Source organism: Varroa destructor, unplaced genomic scaffold (genome assembly GCF_002443255.2).
Source record: "Varroa destructor unplaced genomic scaffold, Vdes_3.0 BEIS01000001.1, whole genome shotgun sequence".
NCBI lineage: Eukaryota > Metazoa > Arthropoda > Arachnida > Mesostigmata > Varroidae > Varroa > Varroa destructor.
Window position 1 is genome coordinate 70,862,651 of NW_019211454.1, and position 20,743 is coordinate 70,883,393.

The 20,743-nt window shown below is 40.3% G+C and overlaps 1 protein-coding gene and 1 long non-coding RNA gene across 10 annotated transcripts in view; one reads left to right on the top strand and one right to left on the bottom strand.

Annotated features, from left to right (window-relative positions):
- The window catches only part of LOC111243112 (cubilin-like), a 70,691-nt gene that overhangs the window by 23,418 nt on the left and 26,530 nt on the right, over positions 1 to 20,743 (top strand). The gene's annotated exons all lie outside the window — the stretch shown is intronic.
- Positions 9,975 to 11,888, bottom strand: LOC111243117 (uncharacterized). Its single transcript, XR_002670311.2, has 3 exons — positions 11,767 to 11,888; positions 10,976 to 11,101; positions 9,975 to 10,673 (listed from the first exon to the last, which is right to left on the bottom strand). It is a non-coding gene; the product is annotated as an uncharacterized LOC111243117 (long non-coding RNA).

Consider the following 20,743-nt stretch of genomic DNA (forward strand, 5'->3'; position numbering starts at 1 on the left):
CGATGTGTTGTGAGGAGAGAAAAAGTGGGATATTTTATAATACTGCAGTATCACGCCGACTTATTCATAAAACCTTTTGATGACTGGGGCAGAGTTGTATGTGGGCAGGAGAGACCGAACGTGGCCTGAAAAATCGGTGTTGCTGGGTCATCAACGAGGGCTAAACAATTGAGTTCATTTGGGAAATTGCTTGCGCTTCCGCATTGTAGAATGGCTAAGCGTGCGATATGGCGTGGCCGATTCGCTGGTAAACTGGATTTGAGCCAATACGTGAATTGTTTCCGTTGGCCAGTGTAGCCTTAGGGGAGATCGAAAATGTCCATTCGCAGTAATTAGTGACTAATCTGATGAGTCCCCATAGTTTAATTAATGTTAGAGACAAGTGGACCTTTCATGTTGGGTGGCTTGCTTGGGATATCGTCAACCGCCTGCAAAGATTTTCTGACTCCATATACCTACGCACACACGATCGTGCGTGTACATGTACGTATTCATAGATGGACAGACGCATATAATGCACATCTGCAGAAGTCCGTTGACAAAACGCACACGTATATTTGCTTGCCACCGAAACCGTCTCCTTTGACTGATGTCAGTTGGGCGGTAATGATTTAAATATTTACTGGCGTGTGTAGATTATGTTCGGACAAAGACGCAGAAAAACGCGCTTAATTGTTACTGAACACGCTTTTGTGTAGTGAGCTTATTGATAATGATAATACTGAACACTGCAAAGCTGGATTGGAGCGAACCTCATGCCAATCTACCTATCCAAAAAATAGAAAACATGTATAGTATATTGTGCAAATTCGACATTAAGAGAATGATGCACATATTGAAATGAGTCTAGGAAACATCTGCTGACATTTGTGGATAGCAAAAGCTCCGATAGAAGATGTTTTGGCGATCTCTCTACGTTCTTCAACCGCATCTTCAACTGACCATATGGCACTGGCTCATTTGTGGTGTGTCCGATGATGACGTTCCAGTTAGAAAACCTAGGTGAATCAGACCAGCTCTGGGTCTATAAGCCACGTATTTCCTATGCCCAAGCCAGACAATGAAATATACTAAAAACTAGCTGTATACGATTCAATTAAAATTCGCTTCATTCAAATGTACAGGCCCCGAGGACGCGTCAGTTCGAAGCGGTTAGGATCAATCAATCAATCACCACATAGCAGTCCTATTTAATACAACTAACATCTAGTTAGATTACTATCTGTTTAAGTCAAGTAGGCTTTCAATTATAGTGAAGGGCAATTCCGTATAGGGAAGGACTAGATGTTGCAAATGGTATTAATAGACATAATTATAGTTTGGCAATTGAAGCATAATAAGAGGTGCTGTTCGTCTGCCCTTTTTGTGCGCTTGTTCCCACGGGCCCAGTGGCTTGTCATCTACATCTGGGGTTGTTAAGGGTACAACCAAATCACTTCAAGTTCTGTATTCGAAACAGTTACCGGCAGGTAAGCTACTCAGAGTTTCTTAAATTGTATTTCTAGCCACTTACATACACCTAAGCAGCGCGTGATATTTAGACGCTGAGTGCTAGTAATCGCTGAAATCCATGAATGGCAGAAACTAGCAACATACCTTTATTACATTACTAATTTGCTAAAGCGGACTAAGGGCCGCAATGAAATTGTTTGTGAATATACGTGACTATATTGGGATTCAAAGCCAGTTAGAGCTCTTTCCGTCGGCGAACTTGCTTTTACAAGTGACTGACGTATCAGAGACTAGGGGGTTGGGAACTCCCAGTTCACAGTACTTTCTGTTTTCGGCAATAGTACGAATTTTTCGTAACAACGGTAGATTGTGCGGAAGAGTATGCTACGGCTGTCAGCACAAGCAGCGCATCACGTACGGCGATATGATTTGTTCGCACAGGACTAAAACAGTGTAATACAGTTACTGACGATAAATTTAGTTTTACAAACAATAGTAGCAGTGGGCCTGCTATGCGATGGCTTTTATTTTAAAGCGGTCCGTTTTCTGCCCGACAATTTCTGTTGGGGCAAAACAATAAAACATATATGCGTCCCCTTCCATTGCATACAATAGCATAAAGTCATTAGCAAGACAATGAACAACTGCAAATAATTTAAATTACGCAATAAAGGAAAAAATCAGTTATTTTTTTTTAGTCAGAGAAAAGGTGTTCTAAAGAAAGTTTACTCATTTAACCGTAGTCGCAGTAAGCGCAGCTATTGTCGTATTACTAGACATCGTACACGGAAAGTATCAACGGTGGCATAACATTATCGCCGGCGGTGTAGATGTTCCTACAACCTTCGCCACTTGTCATTTTTTGATCTCCTACAGATACAGCCCTGCTTCCCTCTTGGTTGTTTTCCATCGATGGCTTTTTGGCATTTTATTTTTCTGCGTCAAAGTTTCACTGCTTCCAGCCTCTAGATTCTTTTTGTTGAATTTGTACGTTTCCACATCTGGTGATAGGACAGACAAGCAGTAGACGGAAAACAGCGAGCTTTAATGAATGATGCGGTACATACCTTTTGTTAAGGCAGTTTTATATATATATATATATATATATATATATATATATATATATATATATATAGAAAGGAGTACGATTATTTATATACGTAAAGACGTTTATGGAAAGGATATTAATTCATTTACAATACTCAATTGCTACTCAACTTGGCCTTGTCATTGCTGTTTGCTTATCGTATAGCTGGATTATGAGAATTTCGGCAGGAATCCAAGTGTACTACCAAATAATCAGTTTTAACTACACCAAGAACGCTACTCCAAGCTGTCCGTCTAATAATGCGTTAAACACTGCATCAGGCAGCTGTCGCCCAGTTGTGTCAGCTATAAGTATACTCATTTTAATATAGCATCAATTGAAGCATTGAGGGAGCTCGCGTTTTCGTTGTTCCGATTGTTGCCTACCTCCGTAATCTACTAAAGGATTAATCGAACTGCTGCATATATCTGTTCAGTATTATCATTCGGAACCTATTGCTTTCTGCACTATTGTGCCTTTCCGATAGCAGCACTACAACTATTGTCAGCTGTGAATGATTTGTCTGTACCTTCTGCCTCTTGCGAAATTCGGAATACGCACGGACTATTGGGTAAAGTGGAACATAAGCGAAATTGACGGACTTTAAAACTGATCAACTGCCCCCCAGTAGCAGACGAAATTTGGCTAGTTATCTTCGCCGTGAAGCATTCCACTCGCACCACGAGACGAAGTGTGCCTATGCGTGGATTCGAACCTAGAATAACGGTCTAGGCCCTAGCCCTCTAGAAATTTTTGAGCGAAAATCGGTTGAGTTTCCTCCAGGAAAAATTCGTTCAGAAAAAATACATTTGTTAGTTTCAACAAGCAACGTTCAATGGTCAAGCTTTTGTCCCTCAGAGCTTGGAGCGCTCATCGAAGATTAAGATCCTAGGCAAGGAGAGCTTGAGCGAAAGTATAGCACGTGAGAAGAACAGTGTTGATGACTCATCGAGGTGGGGACTAGATGTCGGGATTCGACTGCTGTAGTCAAAGAGACCTTGTACGAAACCGGAACTTGAGGTCGAAAGGCTCTGTCAGTGAAAACTTGCATTTTACATTTAACGTGTTAGGTAATTATATCCTAAATACTGACGTTGTAAACACTGAGTAACAGAATGAGTTTTCTGCGGATTGACTCCGGGCCAATTGGAAATGCAGCGGAAAATATTACGTGCAATACGCGCAAGTCCGATCAACAAAAAACTCGCCGGAAGCATACGGTCGCCATAAAAGAGGCGTGCTTCGATGTCTGCTGCCAGCTAAAAAAAAAACCAAACGGGGAACGTCTAACGTTAGCCTGGAGAGAGATCGAGTTCGGTAGCAGTGTCAACTATGCTTGTACCTAAAACGCCGATAACACTTGGAATCGATATCAAGGACACCTGCTGCTATGGTATACTTGCCGAAAATGAAATAATAAAAACCTGCTGTCCTAGGTTGTCATGAACCACTGATGCAGCAATCAAAAGCATGCAGCCTAGCTATTTGCTGACGATGCAGAACCTTATCGCCATGCGTCAATTACTTCCTGGATTGGGCAGGAAAATATCCAATGTTAGTTTCAATTCACTTATGTTCGGGATCAACAGCGAGGTTTGTTTCGAGGAAGCGTCAACACGCACCTACGTATAAGGATACGAATAGTAGATATAAGGTTCACTCAGAAGCCGCCGGAGCGTTGGGACAATCGAACAGTAAAAGAGGTTACCTCTAACAGAAACGACCAAAAAAAAAAAAGTCATCATTTTAATTTTGTGTGTATCTATCTCGCGTTCAACTGTTAATAGTACGATACTCGTATATATATATATATATATATAGCGGCAGTGAACGAACAAGTGTCTAAATCATTTCGTTGGTTATGGTCCTTGCGTGTGGTGGCGCCAGCAGTCGTAAAACAAAGACACGAATGCCAGTACTAGCAGTGAATGTTACGATTTTCGTTTCAAGGCCCTTGGCTATATAACTATGGCGACCAAATATGAATGTTTGTGACTTGCCGGTACGATCAAATCATACACGTGACAACAGGCGACTACGATAGCAATGCACGAACGCTATTAATAGTCACAGTAGCGAAAGTATCGATAAGGTATTGAGCACGTTCTACTGTGTGTGTTAGATACTATTTGAACGGTAAAATACTGTTATTAACAATAACTCTCGTCCGGTTTTTATCGTTACGATTGTTTATTCGTGAGCAGTTTTTGGTGACGTCGTATTCAGCCAAAACTAATGAATTCGACGAAGATGGACTAATGACCAGCAACTACTTTGCCTTACAATATGACGTAACGTCATACTTTCAGGAGGAGGAGGAGAAGAAGAAGAAGAAGAAGAAGAAGACAAGTTTAGCAAAACTACATAGGCCCACTTTTTTTTTTTTTTTCTCTCTCTATTCCATCTCCTATTGTGAGGAAACCGGTTTTTAATATTAGACCATACATGTAACCTTATAATATATTTGCTTATGAACAAAAATCGGAACGCCGTTTATGATTGCTTCCCCTAAGTCTAGCTATTCTCTTAAATGTAGCTCAGAGAATCTCGGGAGACATTCAGCGTCCTCAAAGATTATATCAGCAGATGCTTTGGGACTAAAAATGAAATGCTATGTAATACGAATTTCAAAAACACTGTCCAGTGAAATATCTCATAGAACTACATAATCTTTGTCGTCTATCATTATTTTAAGTTGCATTTATTTTTAAATTTATATGGTACTATCAGATGCCCCATAGTTTTGAAACCTTACCGATCTCACTGTTTTCTCATTAAGTAGAATAACCTTTGTTGTGCTGGATAACGTACATGTGTGGCGTCTGCTTCCAATAGCGATAAGCAGCTCTTACTTACGTTTGATCGCGATAATGTTGCCCTACAATGCTCAATGCTGCGTTTGTTGAGTACAGAGGGTTCAGTAAATCACAGCGAAAATGAGGGTCACAGAGAAAAGCCATCGAAGTTCCGAAAAAAAGTCGAAAAGCCAAATCGTGCTGCACTCGTACTACTTCTTCGCCGCTTCATTTAGTGCAGTTCCTTAGAAAGTTGACGTAGCGGCAGCATGTGTTTCTCGTATTCAATTATCGTAAGATTTGCACGGCCGAATAGAGAACAGCGTACAACGTGCTTTTCGGGCTACGGGACGATTTGGGCCATTTTTTAGCCTGTTTCAGCCAGAGGCTGACCACGAATGCTTTTGCCTTGTTAATCGACCCCTATAACTCGGCCAAATATGTAGGAAAATCGGCCAAGAAAACGTCGTACTGATTTACGGGACACGTGACCTATACGGGTACTTATCTTATGAATCAATCTATTTGGTAGATCAAAACTTTTGGTCGCTATAAGAAATAACCACTTAGAATTGATGCTTGGATTGAACTTAACGTTTGCTTGATAGGAATTATGATATTATGCAGTTGTGCTGCTAAAAGTTTATCTGATTAACCTTTTTGTCGAAGAGAACCTAAAAAACTCTGAAAAAGTCATCTAAACCCTCTCGCTAACACCACTAACATGTACGACAGGTCTACGATTGCCTCCTATTTTCGCTTTTTTATACGATCTTTCCTCCAGATATTTTTGACGTACGTAAGCCCAACGATATCTTTAAAAGTGTCATCTAGACATGCGGCGGGGGGGGGGGGGGGGTTGAAGATCCGTCTTACAGTCTCGTTGCATTATCAACTTCCTGACAACATTCATTTCAACAGCGTCCATTAAGATGTTCTTGGATGTAGCAGCCAACAGTCGGATCACAAAACACGCTCTGAGAAATCATCTATTTAGAGTTGATCTAATTAGCTTGAGTCGAATTTTTTAGGCCGCTATAAGGATATTCTGTTGTCCAGTGGCATATGTAGTAATACGCATATAAAGATCACTGGATATGGACTACGGCCGCATTGAAGATCGCAATTCACAATACAATAGAGATAATCCTAACAAGTATCGAATCATTCACTATTACCACACAATGCACATCTAGATCCATCAATTGGATATTAAATATATATTGAACGACGCGCATGCGCCGAGCCAAACGTGTATATCGTGATTATAACAATGGTATGCTTAAATTATTATTACTATTACCATTCTCGTCTAAAACGAGCGTCCCGGATACGCGTGTCTGATAACGCCGAGTTCTGCCGGAAGATCCCTATTGCTGTTTTGCTAGCGGCTAGTAACGGATTACCACTATCATTGGGTACCACGTTTCTATCTATTACCAATGTTGTCAACGATGGCGCATAGCTGCTAGAGTCACCGCGACAGTTACCAGCTGATCAGAGGCACGTCGTTGCACGGAATCATGTCTCTGTAATGCCTTTATGTAGGGAATGGCTCACAATAGAGATGTAGATGATCTAGCTACGGGAGAAGTGATCGCATCAAGCTTTATGAACGTATTTGATTGTTGACAAAACAGATGGCCAGTTCTTTCAGTCCCAAATGGCAATCCTATTGCCGGAAAATAGACCACAGTCGTAATACATACATTATTGTTCATATGTAAGGACTCATAAAGATTAATGTCTACGCGGTTGGCCTTTTGAAAAATTGCTACTGCGTGTATTTCGTTGAGCAAATTCATCTATGACTATCTTAGATGTCAGCTAACTGATCGCGTGTGTCATCTACTATAGTACTCGTTGGCATTTCTTGTAACGAACAGAGTAGAAAGTCAATGACAGATAAATCTGACTGAATTCGGTTTAGTCAATTACGTAACGTTTCGAAATTAAATGTGTCGATCGGAAACCACCTTTTCGAGTTTACTTCATCTATGTATCGAGAAAAATGTAAACTCGTCTTAACTTCTTATATGGTCTGTGCAGACAATACCATACGAAAATCGTACGTCTTTGATTCTGCAGATGTATTGATATTTCTGAAGTCTTAGCAAGCTATTTATTTAGAATCTTGTTACATATCGCTCTCAGGACCGACTGGCTCCAGCCTCCTAAGGAGAACAGAAACATATCCGCAATAGGGCAGTGGGTACCGTATTTATCTGCTAAAATTGGTGGCAAACAAAGTGGTGGCATAGGTTCGGGTTCGAGCCTAAGATATTATACATCGTGTTGGGAGCTAACGACCTGATTGCCGGACACAAAACCCGAAAAATTAAGGTAGAATGGAGACGTTTCAGCAAAAACATCGGATTTATCTGTGGAACTTTGTCAGATACTTGCAGTCAATTGGCCTCATAACTATAAGTATTTCTATAATGTCTAGTGTATAATTCTGTGCCCGGCAGAAGTCACGAAACGCATGCATTGATTCGTAACGACTGAGAGACGATATCGATCGTTGCATAGTGGCCTATCGCAAAAAAAGCATGGAACAATAGCATAAACACCATAAAATCATTACTATTAGATTTAAAAATAAGGTCTCGACATTGGACAGCAGCTTTTTCCCCTTGCCTTGTTTATTTATTTTTTAATCTTTAACTTATATTATCGGCCGTATATGGCTGCCTTATTAGCCAGAGCTTATTTTCGATGATGTATCCGTTCGGCCTTTTACCTTGAAATATTCTCTGTTAATTAATTACAAAGCATGAAGACTTTCAGGCGTGCTATGTGTACTGCCATCGCGATCTAGGACGCCTATTGTTGAATCCTGAATTTAAGTATTTTGTCTTCATAACAATAGCCGCATATTTGTAGAGAACAGAATGCTATATAGCCTTCGACCGTCGGCAAATGACACGTTGAGGAAGAGAGCTTATATAATAAAATACAAGTGAATTGAAAGCCATTTATAATAGGTAAGAAACATATTTCTTGTAATTGAGGATCTCTTTAAAGTGTTTCCTGAATGGTCCGAAGGAAGACGAATGTAAAAGGTGAAACTACTTTTGATGGTAAATACTTCGGATTTTTCATTCCTGAAAACGAGCTAATCTCTGATTGCTTAATGGCGCCACTGAAGCCTCAATTCAGTAATTCATCTGAAGCACTGGTCAAGGGACAGTTGATTCAACATTAGTGAAGAAAAACTTCCGGGTTTAGTAAGGCGTTTATTACACATGCATGCTTCTACATCTAACTCGTACGATGACAGCTTTTAAAACCAACGTATCCTACTTGGAATAGATGCCTTTTAGGGCTATGTATATAATTGTGCATTTCTAACAACAAACAAATCTAGGGGATTGACTAAGTGTAAAATGTATTTTCGGATATTTTACTTTTATTATTTGTTCGCTAGATGCGTCGTAATACGTATTTAACTTATTTAAGTCAAACACATGCTGACGATAAATAGCGTATCCGAGGAGGCCGAGATTGTATTTCGAGTTCGATAGTCACACAACAGAGATAGTTGTGTGACTGTCGAAGCTAGCAAGATCAACTAATATCCTCTGAATTTTAAGTAGAGTTTACCACGTTGTTCAGCGAACATTTGCTAAAAGCGGTCGTGAAAACTGCTAACTTTTGACAGGTCAATCCTGTGAATTTTTCCTCTATTTCCGGAACATTTTCCTTTGTTCTAAGTTTTAGTCTAAATAAAATAGCTAGTATGATAGGAAACTCGCATTTAGAAGTAAAGAAAGTTTTCCCAGCTTTCTCCTATGCTGGGCAACAATTTTGCCACATAGCGTTCAGTCTGCTGCTAGCATCTACGATTAAATTCTAGGAATTCAATAGTTTGCATAAATTAGTTTTCCTATTAAAAAATTATCACATAGTTTTATCTTCATTTTTAATTTAATGCCACAAATAACAGAACGGTCGAAATAAGTAGATGTATCTAAAAATAGATCGGGTTGTTCATACACAAGTGAAATAAGGATAAGCTGACTCGAATGGCGCGATCCAAAATGATCTAAATCGAAACGAAGATTATATGGGAGATATTACTAGCTGTTGTGGGCACTTGAAGTTTTCCAGCAGAGATTTGCGCAGATCGACAACGTAACGCGGCAAACGATTCGAGACGTAAACTAGATCAGTTGAGTTGGTCGCTCGTACTTATCGTTGTAGCCATTACGAAACAGTAGAAGATTCAAGAGATAAGAAGACGTCACCTATGCGGCGTACGTATTGTGCGCAGTTGTATCGCAGAGAAACATTATGTAATAGCCGCTCCCTTTCCAACGGGGCTAGACTTAATAGTAGTAATAGCGACACCGTACAACGATACGGTTATCACTATACAACAAGTCAATCGGTGTTTGCCCTCAGCCAAACTCGTTACTATTGCTGGAGTCGCACCATTTGCAAATCTTTAAGGTGCAGTTATGGCAAGCCGTTCCTCTCTTCTAAGTTTCTCGCGCACGTACGTGCGGAAACAAAACAAATTCGTTCTACTTAAAATGTACATTGACTTTGCAATCAGTGTGTACACCCATGTGTTCTATATGTATGTATTACATTTGATCGTTTTACTTTATTTATTATTCCAACTATGAATTAGATTATTTTGAAAAAAAAAAAAAAAAAAAAAACGGTCGGGTATGCGCAATAGTTATAGCAACCATTTTAATAAAAGGATAGAAATAAAGGGGACGACGCAGAAACATGGCCAATCATGTTTATCCTCAATGACCATTTGTTGAAGCTTTAGTTGTAAATCCATGTTCACGATGCTTTCTGTCTGTTTAATTAGTTTTTTTTTTGCATTGGAAGAGTTTCCGACTAAGCCACACGACGATTGGCCAATGGGAAAAGCCGTCTGGCTGAATAAACATTTTGTTTTCTCAAGAGATACCTGTTATCTCCCTATGCTTGCCTTCCTTGAATTGCTCAACGTATATTTATTTGGAGCTCCATGGGAGTGCACATCATGAATTACCGTCCAGATAACAACGAAATGGGTTAACGGCTTGTTCACAACGATTTAGCATAGTTTCAATTACTGGTATCTTCTGACTTTTCCTCGTCATTACGCCGCGTGTCCGCGAATACGAAGCAAAGAAGTTTAGCATGGTCGAGCGGATTTTCGAATAAATGCAGCCGAACAACCCCCAAGGGGTCGAATTTAGCCGCTGGCAGCATTTTACCTTTTTGCCTCTACTACAACGTTTCATTCGTATACTTTTCGACCATCAATGTTCCGCTTTACTTTTTTTGTGGCAGCGCCCCCCTTCTTAGATTCGTGCGACCCCATCCTGTTGCTAATGAAACGAAACAGTCTTTGAAACTACCGTAAGTTATGCGCCCCTTGATGATGGGAAACTATATCACGTTGCACAATAATAAAATAGAAGTATATGATCCGTTGTTAAGTTTGGAAACTGTGTACGTATAATACAACAAACTTGTGATCACTGTACATACTTAGATTTGTATAGACTTTCCACGTTCAGACCATCTAAGATGACCGAAAGTTATCGACGCTCGAAACAGACCATTCCACGCATATGAATTACTACACCGGATCGAATATATAATCTATACCGAGATAATGTATACGTACCGAATTTTGTTCTTGCCATGTTTGAGCCGGGTGTCGAACACGGCTTCTCATCAATACGGAGCCTATCGATGGACATCATGGAAGCAAATGAATTCAGCTCTGTGATCAAAGCTCAGCCATGTAAATCTACAATAGTTAACAGGGCGAACATTTCAGTATCGTCACCCCTCGTCTAGGTTTATCCTATATCAGCCTGTCGTTTCGAGGAGCCTACCTAAAAATTCAATTTCCCAGACTGTTCCTGAGTAGACGCATGTAGATTACGTCACGCCAATATATTAACATTTGTTCCTAGGAACCACCCGAGTAAAAGTCTACTTACCTATCCTAACGTAAATAACAACTCAGATTATAGTGTTTATCACCTAATCATATGAAACGCTCAGTGGCGAACGCTTGTTTGAAAAACTAATGATACTTATAAATGAATTTGGAGGCGTCTCTGCCAAATCGTTCAATTGAACTTAACATCGATAAGTAATCAACAGATAATAGCATTTATAGTTAGGTTATATATATATATACGAAAAAGTTAACTGGCTGCCATAAAGACCAACGAATTACTATCTGTCGGCCACGAATCGATCCAAATACTTTGATTGACAATCGTCAAGCAATTGAACAGACGTATATATTCATAGGCCTGCACACGTCTACAGGACTTAACAGGATTTTTACTTGTTCTAAATTTGAAAAATTTACTTGTTCATTTTTGTCAGGCTATTATATTCTCATTTGATAGACGTATGCACTTTTAGAAATAATATATATAAATGTATCTGCAGGCTTACATGAAGCTACTCCATTACGCTATCAATGTAACGCGAACACACACTTCGTTACGTGTAGCCGTCACAGTGAGAATTTGTACATAGCGATTTCGTCTCCAGGGTCGGAGCTGTCGGCAACGGCGCAATACGGGGGGCAGGGGCAATAGCTAAATTCTGTCTCGAGCAGCAGCGGCATCCCTATTGCTTCCACTGCCATACCACGCTCGCCTTGCCTCGAATCAACTTCGCTCAGAGTCAAGAGAAAATACACTTCCTTTGATTTGACGTATTTGCAGCAGCTGCTACTTCATTGGTCTATTTTACTCTAGAAGGGAGCGGCAATAACGAGCGGCGCCAGGGCTTCGTTCACCGCTTCCAATTTTGTCGTTCGGACGCTGAAGGCCGCCACTATCGCAGATCGCCGGGCGTCAGCACGCAACACCACGCACTGACTGACTGACTGCCTGACTGACTGACTGACTAGGCCAACAGGTGCTGCTGTGGCCGTTGCTAACTGACACGACGACGCGACCCGAACGATGGTCAGTTGACAAGAGTAGAAGTCGGAGGGAAGAAACCGAAACCGCTAAGACCGAAATGCAGAAAATAAAGACAGGGGGCCTTAGACGAGCCATACATCTACTGTGCGTGTATGACAACCATGCTACTATTAGCTTCTAATTAGATAAACTTTTTTGTCCTGGGAATGGCGGCAGTAGCTGTCTGTCACCATCAAAATCTATTATGTAGCCCACAAGACAATTACAGTTTACGAAAGGCGGCGCTGAATTTTCTCCGATCACTGTCTATTTAGCCGGTCTGCTTTGAAAATGATCAAGTTCACTGATGGAAAACGGTGTATCCACTCCATCAAAGACCGGCGATCTATATGGAGCTTTTTTTTTTTGTCTCGAATTATAATAATGACCTGACCTCAGGTGATCGTTTCGTCTCTTTATGTGTGTCGCGTTACACCAAAGAGGAGAGATAGGACGTATGTGCAACCTATATCTTGTGCACACAGGAGCCACGATTTTGAAAAATTCTTAGCTGTAGTCCTTTGCTTGAAATAATATTCTGCAGTAGGTAAGCTCTGATTTTTCGATACGTCTTTATTTGATTGTAGTAAATGTCGTTAGTGGAGTTTAAGCCAGCGACCGCCAACTTGCTCAGCTGAAGGTTTATTGTCCCGGTATTATCTCTACCTAGGTAGCGTCATGCATACTTTCGTATAGGCAACATTTTAACGTGATCTTTAAATGCTGTCGAAATGACTCCTGAGAGCTACGCCAAGGCCGAGACTTTGGGACCTTGCCACACATGAACCGCTTCTTCGCGAGGACCTGCAAGCTCGTATATCTTGAATGGTTTCAGCAATTCTCAACAAGTCGACCTAACGACTCACACATCAAACCACCGGTAGGCGATTTAAGAATGTTAACAACTGCTTTAGACATAGGGTTTTTTTACGCTGGAAATTCCATATCTGCGCAGTTCAGTCATATAGCTACGTTGACACGTATATTCCACAGCGTTAATTTTTTTTTCTCAAACTTACGTACAGCTTCTGCATTACCGTACATGCTTAATGTACGGTCGATTTTGTGATCTCAGAGCGAAACTGTAATTTTTGACGTCGACGGTCTTTATAGAACTGTTGTTGCTATACAATACCATCGATATTTTATGTTTATATATATAGTGTGCTCAGATTAAGTTGAACTTGAACTACGTGTCGAAACGTACACGAACAATCGTAACTTTGACAGACCGTATTCTTGTTGTTACCTACAGTGATACTGTCACTTCTCTATCGCGAATTTTCTCCGGTTTGTTGTGGCCATCCAACGGGCGTTACAACGTAGTCGGGTCGTTGTGTCAGGTGACGGACGCCCGCTAGGATTGATGCAATGGAATAGGCTAGGAAGTCATTTTTGGCTGAAGATATGCCAGCTTACAATAACATGACGCTTTTTTTCTTCTTTATTGACTATCATTCGAACTGCACTATTTGTGTGTATCCGTCGAAGAGCTCTTCTCTCCACTTAATGTCTTCGTCTGTGTGGGTTTGTCGGATTGGTTATTACCACTAGCGAGAGTGGCTGAGCGGGCAGTCGGATGGCAATGGAGGCCGTATCCGTGCCGCTCAGAACGAATCATCATTACTATAGCTTTTTTTTTTTCGATTGGCAATTTTCGAAGTATTCTAATAGGTTTCTCAATATACTATTAATCAAACATACACTATGGACGTACGTATCATTAGCTTGCACGAAAGCAAGTTTGTCATACGTATTGAACATTTTTCTCACTTCGAGCTTATATATTGAAACAGCCGCTTTACAGCCATGTAGCATCAGAGGCCATTTGACAGAACGGTTGGAGAAGTTGAGCTTTAACGATTTCACACACTGCGAGATAGGTAAACGTTCGACACTTTTGAGAGAGTTCTTTTACGATCTAATATCGCGCGGCGTGAGGCTCGTTTAAAGGGAAGGCCTGAAACCTTTAGGATTAGGGGAAGAATGAGGGCAATACAGTTTGGCATATTTTAGTTCGCAATACGTTTTACTAGTAATGCCGAACGCTATGTTCCGTTTCGAGTCTCCCCGAAAAAATCCCCAGGGCGTTTACCTAAACGACATATATCGAGACATAATGGCAGGCATCGCCGTTCGTCTTCGAATAGTACATACTTCAAACAAATCGTATCCAAACCGGTGTGATTTATCACATTATAAAACTGCTTTATTGGAAATGCATGACTGCATATAGGTGTTTTTTTTTTTTTTTTTTTTTTTTTCAGTTACCTTGAAAATCTATAGACGAAACGCCATCATTTGACCAGTGCAATTTTTTTTTTTTAGAAAAAAAATTTCTAAAAACAGCGCGAAAAGACTCAAGGAGGTCATCAATAGGCGATTGGCGTCAGATCACTTGATGCTGACATAATACACTTCCATGAGGTATTCGAATACGGGTCGAATGAGCGTGTCAGCCGATCAAATACGATGAATGAAAATAATAATCAGTATAGCGTCGATTGGCACCTATAGGATACAATGAAAATTCAATGTTCCGAAGAGCTATATGGCACCCTATATTTATCAAGTATACATGCACAAATGATACAGTTTCAATAACAATACGCATCAAGTGTACGTACCTATTGAAGTTCGATCAAATCGTGTTTTCAACCTTGGCCAAGCTACACTTGATCACATTTTTATTCTATTAAAACATCAGTGTCATTGTTACTTGTGGGTCCGGACTTCACAGCTTGTTTCCGTTCAGCTTCAGTAGGGTGTTTTCAGATGCCGCAGGCGATGATTCTACCAGCCACGATATACTCTACCGCTAACAATCACGCGTGACAGATTTGTGTGTGAAGTGAATTTAAATCACACCACTATAATGGAACCACCGGTAGACCGGTAAACACCGATTAACAGGACCATGTAAATATGCACGACGAGCTACAAAGGAAAGAGCTCATGTCCATCGGATCCAATAAGGCTTTAGCGAACAGCATAATTAGAAAAAAAAAAAAGCTAATTAAGCTATTTTACCGAGTTACTAAACGAGGAAAATAAGTTAGACTCTCTAGAATACGCAATATCTAACATTAATCTCTGACTAAAAATTGGCCGGATATTTCTGTTTTGTCTGAATTGAAAATGAATCAATTGGCGTTTATATCAATACCCTAGCAATAGTCAGTATCCTAGTACATTTATGTATGTCGAAGTACGGCCAACGCTGAGACACCATAATGTAGACACTTGTGACAAGGTACACTTTGTACTGATAGATTACGGTACATTTAAGCTACGCGTGATCGAATAGCTTTGCCAAACTAAGTGCCCATATCCGATATAATAGCCTTCTACTTCAAATTTGTACCCGCCATAGAAAAGTAAGTTCTCAAACCTTGTATTGCTTTTCAGACTTTGAGACTGTGATGCACAATATATTCAAAAGTTGGCAGTCTGGCTTATTAAATCAATTGTTGTAATAAGAACTCATATATTTCAAATACCGTTAACCTGCTATTGAGTAGGTAAAACCTAAACGGGCTAAAAGAACTTTTAAAATAACTAGAGACAACATTCATCCTATTTCTTCCTATATCGTTTCGTTTGATTAACTAAAAATTCTCTTGAATCTGTTAGTGAAACATGTGTCAGCCAAAAACCTGACCGAGGTTGCTTCATAGCTAATAGTCTACCAAATTGTAGGTTTCTATCTTGCTCTTAGATGATATTAGCAGACTATAAATACACTATAGACATTTAATAGCATGCCAGGTGTGACTGGTGACTAAGTCCAAATGACCAGGCTCAATTTAAGCATCCCTAAAGTGGAAAAGCCTTGACTTTTTTGAAAACCCACTTTGAGCCGATGGTTTGGCTGTCATTATCATACAGCCAGGTGGGTGTCATCATTATGGCTCGCGTTTAGGAAACAACTTAGTCCCTGGTCATGACGATACCGCTTTCACGTCGAAATGCATTGTGGGTCCTCCTCCGTGTTCTTGAAGCCGCTAATCTGATTAAGGTAAGCGACAGAATACATTTCCTTTGTTCTATGAATATATTTATAACATCAAGGTTGTTAATAGCGCAGATCGTAGGAACGTCTCAAAGACTGTGCGAATAAAAATAATGCTGATCAGAAATTTAGCGAATTTTTGGGGTCAGTTTCCAATAGCAGGGTCAGAACTTTCCTATCCTTTAGCATTTATCACTTATTGTTTTTCGACTGCAATGAATAGACAACTTGAATTACGTTCCATCAAGGTGTGTCTGTCCCGATCAAGAGCCCATTATATATTTGCCGTGATTGCAGCTCTTCCAGCTAAAAATCAAACCACCGTTATTGAGGTCCATGGTTTCTATAGCCATACGCGAGGCTAGAACTTTTTCCCAGATTACGCTGTGATTCCGCCTATTCCCTGTCCTGAGAGGAATAGGATAAAAGCGTGATATAATACCTTACGTTATATGCTTATATCGCTTGTATCGAGGTGTCTTGTAGTACCTTTACGCAAATACTTCCCAATTGATACGCAAATACTTCCCAGGATTGAATATCGGCCTAAAAGTAAACCAGAGACATGAAACAGAAAGTGTCCAGATACAACTTGTTACGGTCTAAGGATGCAATACTTGACTAACTGACGAAACCGTCTTATCGACTCGGTGTTTATGTGAGTCTCCTCTACCGTTCATTTAAGCTCAGGGAGAGAATGTGCCTACTCTGCTACCGTTATACCCCTACGGCAGTAGCTAAAACGACGCACTGTCCGAAGGTGAGCAAAACACGGCGCAGATATGGTGATACGCTTCACACATCCCGTTTCAGTGAGTTTGGCCAGTATCTTTTTTGATTGGCACTTATTTTCTAAATATTTTATTTTTAGACCCTGAAACAATTCGCCGAAATAAAATGTTTCTTTATATCGAAACAAGGATACGCTCCTCTATCGTTGTCTATCGATTCGCTCTAAAGGTGAACGCAGAAACATCTGCCGAAAGCGAAGCGATGGCACGGTAGACCAAATACAAATTAGTAGCGTCTATCGCCGCTGTTCTGATCGGCGGCTAGCTCGTGTCGCTGCCGTCCAGGTACTGACCGCGACCAATCCGTTTTGACATGCTGAGGAGGGGTAGAGACAGGCACGGCGATAGACTTTTGACTACTGTCGTTTTCACGATGCCCCCTCTCAACTAACGACCGCTACTGCCCCTGTCCCATGTAGCAGGACAACAATCATTCGTATGACTGCCAGCGGTAACAGGGACCCGTTTATCAACAATGACCGCGATCATCGCCGGCGTCGGGATGGCCCTTTAGCGGGATAGCCTTGGTGGCATTATCCTTTGCCCTGTGCTTATTCACAGCAGTCACGACACGACTAGATGATTAGTTAGATTGCGCTGGCGGCAGCTGCTAACTCATCATCGATCTGCGGTCCGTCGTCTCTCTGACTCTCTAGCGTCTGCTGCTGCTACCTGTAGCCGTTGTTGTCTGGCACTGCGTGCGTTCTGAACTTGTCTATTTTGTTGTCTGGCTTGTCGGTCGGTGTCGCTATCCAACGCCCACAGCTGCCCTCCAAAACAGCGAGAAACGGTACGAACGTGTGGCGTGTCTATCCGTCGTACGCTAGGTTGGCAGAGGCATCGAATTGACATCGGCGTACCGTTCAAGTACCGTTCACGTCAATGCTGCACTATTACAAGATTACCGCTGCTTACGAATGACGGCAACTTCTTATTCCCCGACAGCTGTTGTAACGAGTGCTAAAAAAATGTCAAAAGCTATTTATCATGACGTACATACATATGCTTGTGTCCCCATTTACATAGCACACCTGAATGGAATAAGCAGAAAAAAACAAATATATATTTTTTGGCTTTGATGGGGCTATTTGTCTTGAACGTATTTGGTTCCATTGACATGAAGACCTACTGGATGAGGTGCTGCGCCGTATTTCAATATTTGTTAGGGAAGCCTTTTGGTTCTTATTGTTTGACAACAATTAACACATGCCATTGGTCACTAAGACATGTTTGAACTTCGGCCCGGTATGTAGGTGAACTCATTGTAGAAGGGGGTTCGAAACGACGAAAAAGAAGCAATGACATAACGGTACATATATTGAATGACCACATCAGTGTACCAAACTGATCTACTATTTGTGTACACTCATCCACTCACAGTTCAGAGCTGATTTTCAACCAATAGCTTTGTTGCATATGGCGGTCATTTAAGGGAAACAATGAAAGCTTTGTTATTTTACAAAGGTCGTCGATTTCCATAAAAAAAAAAAACAACGAAACGCAATTACGAAATTTTAGGCATGTATAATATTTTGCCCGTATGTTTGAACAAACATAGTTTATTTCTATATTATGAACGCGCACATAATGAGCTTTGAAACGATCTTCATTTACTTTAGAGAATCCAATATGTATGCAACTCGCTAGCTCGTTTTTGGGCGCTAATAATTTAGAGGCTTAGAGGCACGTAGGTGCAATTGGTATTTAACCTGATATAAAGTGTTTTTTTTGTACGTTCGCTTACCGCAATATGAAACGTATTCATTACTGCACAGTTATAATGCTGACGTATATGTAGAGTCATAGATGAGGGCACAAGCAGTTGGCTGTGTCATCACCCACTCCGTTCGGTTGCGCCCCCTGTTGGCGTGCACAGTAAAGTTTAATACTTCTATTTATCATACAAAGTGGTCAAACGACACCCACTTGCCCAGCCAAAAATTATTTTACCAGAAACAGTGCGGTCACATTGTTCGTATTACACAATCGGCACGATTAGCCAAGAAAAAACAGGACGAAGTAATGCCAACTTAGTCTCATGGCATATAGTGGCAATTATCTCTGCGCTCAATCTAAATTGTTGGCCATTACTATGAACATTAATTCTCGCATGTATAATAGATACAAAAGCAAGTAGATATGGAAGAAAACGCAGTGACTTGTGGCAGCTACATAATTGACAGAATGATGGTGGGGGAAACTCGGAATATATTGCGACTGGAACGGGAGACAGCTCTCTCACTCGCTTTGGAACAATTGGGAATAAACGATCGGTAAATAAGCCGAGTAATTGTGACGGCCATTATCCTTACACAACCCGTATATGTATGTAATTAACAATAGTCTCGATAGTAATTTAGAACTAGTTGTTTGACTCTATATGTGTCACGTTATATAAAATTACATTATTATGAGAATTCTTTTCTTCACGTCGAGTCAACCTGCTCCCAGTCCACGATTTGTTAATGAACCTTAGTTATAAGGTACAACTGGGAAAAGTGCGCTTTCATGGACTTCAACGATTGGATAAGCTAGCAAGCAACAAAATAAGTAAAAAGTAGCTTGGACATTTCTATTTCTACTAGAATAGAAAGAATACGAGTTGTTTCGAGTAGCTGCCCTTACTCGATCTCAGCACTGGATTATATTGTATATATATATATATATATGTAAAGATACATGAAACAGCTATTCATGTATCTTTACTTATTTTTTTAAACTTAATTCCGTAGCATTTATCTATTCGGTTTTTCTAATTCTTGTCCTTTTCTAATTCTGCGCCAATTCCGCTAACTTTCAGCGTCGTGGGAGGTTTCCCTCACGTAATTGCGAAAAAGGTTTCGTCGGTGATCAGTCTACCAAACTATCTACAGCCCATGGATACGTTTATCGTTTGATTTACGGATTTTCCACATTAAAAGAAACACGTTGCGAGTGTCGATAATAGTAATCGATAATAGAGCGGTGGTAGGGTAACTCAATCATTCACGTCTAGGATGTGGACGATGAACCAGGAACGAGATTGGACAGAACAATCATTTCAAATGCTATAAGAATATGAATATACTATGGGTAACTGGATGCCGCTGGATACGTATTTTCGTCAGCATGTAAGCGAATGAGCTGCGAAAGTTACTGCTATAAAATCAAACTTTTTTTTTTTCTTATTAGCAACCCTCCATAGTAAGTTGCACAAAGATAGCACCATATTGGCCGTGAGGACATAATAAAGGCCTACAAATGATCGAAGCGCGGGGAGACAGCTTATGGTGAAGTCTAAGTAAAGCGTGTCCTAATGAAACAAAAAAACACTTCTAAACGAAGTAGCGTATTTCATCTGCCTTTAGGCTCGCAACATAATTGGATTAATACCATCCTATAACAAATATACTGATTAAGGCGCATCTATAAATTATTCGATGATGAATTTGGGCGGGTAGATAGAATAGGAACTTCCGCAATAGTTAATGTTTCAAGTTAAGTGGAAACGCGAAAATATTAAAATTGTACCGTACGTCTAATTTTGCTTATTCTATTGAAATAAGCGGGTATTAATTTTCAAATAAACAAAGTTTTTTCAAACTAGATCTATTTTTGAATTTCTAAGTGTTTCAAAACAGTAGATAGATTATTTGTAAATAATAAACCTTTTAAGT